The following is a 3,630-nucleotide window of genomic DNA, read 5'->3' as shown; positions in this document are numbered from 1 at the left end:
TAGAGATAATTAGAAGTCATGCCATATATTTATAGATTCCTTTTTGAGTCTAGTTTCGTTAGAAACAAACGGCATAAGTATTGAAGCCCTGTACAGGAAAATATCTAAGTCGTAATGCATAAAGGTCAGAGTAGTCGAACCCTGTAACAGGGGAGACTTTAACTAATAAAATGTACTAATTGGCCCGACCAAAAATTCTAGAAAAAAATTGTAGATGGACATATGAGTCTAGTTTCAGGAAAAATTTACGGAACTTGGTTTCGAGTTTTGGAACTCGAGATATGATTTTAAGGTGACAAGGACGCAGTTAGCCACTTTGTCCGAAATTTTAAATGAACTGTGTTTTACAATGAAATAAGTCCGTAAATACCTCGTGTTCGACTCCGGCAACGGTCTCGGGTACGGGGTGTTACAACTTCAATTCCTCTCTTTGAGATTTTATGCCCTAAGGCAATCATTTCCTTAACCATAAAATGGCAATTTTCTTAATTAAGGACAGAATTCATCTCTTCGCATCTCTTCAGTACCTTAGCCAAATTACTCAAACAAATATCATAAGTGTTACCAAAAATAGAAAAATCACCCATGAAAACCTCAACAAAATTTTCAACCATATCAGTGAATATTGCCATCTTGCATCGTTGAAATGTTGCAGGTGTATTGCATAAACCAAAAGGCATTCGCCTAAAAGTAAACGTACCGTATGGACAAGTAAAGGTTGTTTTATGTTGGTCCTCCAAAGCTATAACTATTTGGTTATATCCCGAATAGCTATCTAAAAAAAATAGAATTCATTACCTGTCAATCGATCTAACATCTGATCCATAAAAGGCAATGAAAAATGGTCCTTCCGAGTGGCTTTATTCAACTTCCTGTAATCAATACAAATTCTCCAACCAATAATAGTTCTTATTGGAATCAACCCGTTATGCTCATTTTCAACAATTGTGATTCCACCTTTCTTCGGCAAACAATGCACCGGACTTACCCACGAACTATCTGAAATAGGATAGATGATTCCTGCATCTAACCATTTGATCACTTCCTTTCTCACAACTTCTTTCATAATAGGATTGAGCCTTTTTTTTCCCATCAACTCAAGCTCTTTCACCTTCTTCTAAAATAATTTTATGCATGCAAAAGGAATAACTTATACCTTAAAAATCAGCTATGGTCCAACCAATTGCTTTCTTAAATTTCTTTACAACAGCAATTAGTTGCTCCTCTTGATCTTTCATCAATTCTACTGAAATAATCACAAGTAAAGTGGAATAGTCACCTAAATAAACATATTTCAAATAAGAAGGAAATACCTTTAGTTCGAGTTTAGGTGGCTATTCAATTGGCAACTTGGGTTGCACAAATTCTTTAACTTCTAACTCTAACGGTTCAAACTATGTGGATTGAATAAAATTTCTTGGATTGGCTTCCATCAAAGCCATGTTTTCTTCACCTTCTTCATCCTCCAAAGGTTTAATATCTAAGGTTTTCTCCAATTGATCTTCTTCAAAATTTCTTTCCATAGAAACCAAGGTTTCTATCTCTTCCATAACTGAACACTCTTTTGTTGGATCGGGAAATTTCATCGCTTTAAAAATGTTAAAGGTTAAATGATTGTCTTGAACTCGTATGGTGAGTTCACCTTTCTGCACATCAATTCACATTCTTTTTGAGGCTAAGAAAGGTCTCCCAAGGATGATCAACACTTCCTTAACTACTTTAGAATCTAAGATAATAAAATTAGAAGGAAAAATAAATTTATCAACTCTTACCAAAACATCCTCGATCTTTCCCTTGGGATATGCTAAAGATCTATCCGTTAGCTGAAGCGTCACTGTTGTAGGTCTTACTTCACCTATCCCTAGCATTTCAAAAATAGACTTAGGCATCAAAATGATACTCGCTCCTAAATCACACAAGGCTTTACCACAATAAAATTCACCAATGTTTCAGGGCATAGTAAAGCTTCCTGGGTCTTTCAATTTCAGTGGCAGTTTGTTCTGTAACAACTCACTGCATCTTTTGTGAAGGCAACAATCTCATACTCACTCAGTCATTTCTTATTGGATAGTATATCCTTTATAAACTTCACATAATTTGACATTTGTTCTAAAGCCTCCAGCAATAAAATATTGATGTCTAACTACTTTAGAACATCCAAAAACTTCTTGAATTGCACCTCTTGTTTCTGTTTGTGTTGCTGCAATCTTTGCAGATATGGAGGTGATGGAACTTTCGGTTAAATCATATAACTTTTCTGATTAGGTAAATCTGCATCTAAAGAAGATGTTAAAGTATCTGAATTCACTAAGTTAGGATTTTCCTTGTCAGTCTTTACAGATTCTGACTCTTTTGGTGTAGGAATTTCAACAGCTGGTTGATTCTTCTCAACAGGATTATCTTAGACATCAATTAATCGGTGTTCCAAAATTTTACCACTTCGTAATGCCACTACCTTGATATGTTCTTTACCCAAATTTCTTGGATTCTCAATATTGCTTGGCAAGGTTCCTTGCGGTCTATTACGAAGCTCCGTAGCTAATTGACCCATTTGGCTTTCTAAATTTTTCAATGTTGCTGCTTGGTTTTGGATCAAAGTGTCATCCTTTACCATGTACGCTTTCAGCAAGTTCTCCAAACTATTTGATGCCTCAGCTTGAAGTGGTTTTGGAGCTTGCTAATTAAACCGTTGAGATTGGTTGGGTCTATGCTGTAATAAGTTGTTGTTCGATCCATTTCCTTGGTTGCTCCTAGGAAAATTAGGATGATTACACTATGAAGGATTGTAAAAGTTGGACTGGGGTCCTTATCCACTCTTATTTGATGTTGGTTCCCTACATAGTACACTGACTCGGGATTTGATGGACAATTCTCAAAAGAATGACCTTCCCCATGATACATACAGGAAACTAGAATGACCTTCCCCACGATACACACAGGAAACTACTTTAAACGAACTTGGTGGCTGAGCTGCAAAATTATTAGCACTATTAGCAGTAAACTGTTTTAACATAGAGGAAATAGATGATACCTAAGCTAATAACGGACTGAAGGCATCGACTTCATGAACTCCAGCTACACGTCTTCCTGAAGTTGTTCGATTTATTGGCCATTGATAGTTATTACTCGCAATCCTCTTAATGATCTCATAAGCCTCATTATAAGACTTAAATAAAATTGCACCATTCGCAGAAGCATCTACCATCAATCTTGTATGTGCATTGAGACCATTATATAATGTCTCCAATTGGATACAATGAGGAATCCCATGATGAAGACACTTACGAAGTAACTCCTTGAATCGCTTCCAAGCCTCATATAAAGACTCGTCATCCAATTGTTGGAAAGTTGTGATCTTGTTCCTCAACTTCACTTTTTTGCTAGGCAGAAATACTTAACCAAAAATCTCTCTGCTAATTCTTGCCATGTGGATATGGAACTGTGGCAATGAATTGAGCCATGCTCGTGCTCGATCTCGCAACAAGTATGGAAACAACTTTAACCTCAATGCGTCTTCAGTCACACTGGCTATCTTAAATGAATCACTCACCTCCATAAACAATTGAATGTGGAGATGTGGATCTTTCATGGGCATACCACTAAATTGGCCACCATTTGGAGCATCTGAAA

General features: G+C 36.4%; 1 non-coding gene across 1 annotated transcript; it reads left to right on the top strand.

Moving 5' to 3' along the window:
• Positions 1–3,263: 3,263 nt before the first annotated feature.
• LOC128295830 (small nucleolar RNA R71) lies at positions 3,264–3,370 on the top strand. The gene has a single exon (XR_008286379.1). It is a non-coding gene; the product is annotated as a small nucleolar RNA R71 (small nucleolar RNA).
• The last annotated feature ends 260 nt before the right edge of the window (positions 3,371–3,630 follow it).

Source organism: Gossypium arboreum, chromosome 7 (assembly GCF_025698485.1).
Source record: "Gossypium arboreum isolate Shixiya-1 chromosome 7, ASM2569848v2, whole genome shotgun sequence".
Classification (NCBI taxonomy): Eukaryota; Viridiplantae; Streptophyta; class Magnoliopsida; order Malvales; family Malvaceae; genus Gossypium; species Gossypium arboreum.
This window is presented reverse-complemented; position numbering and strand designations above follow the sequence as displayed.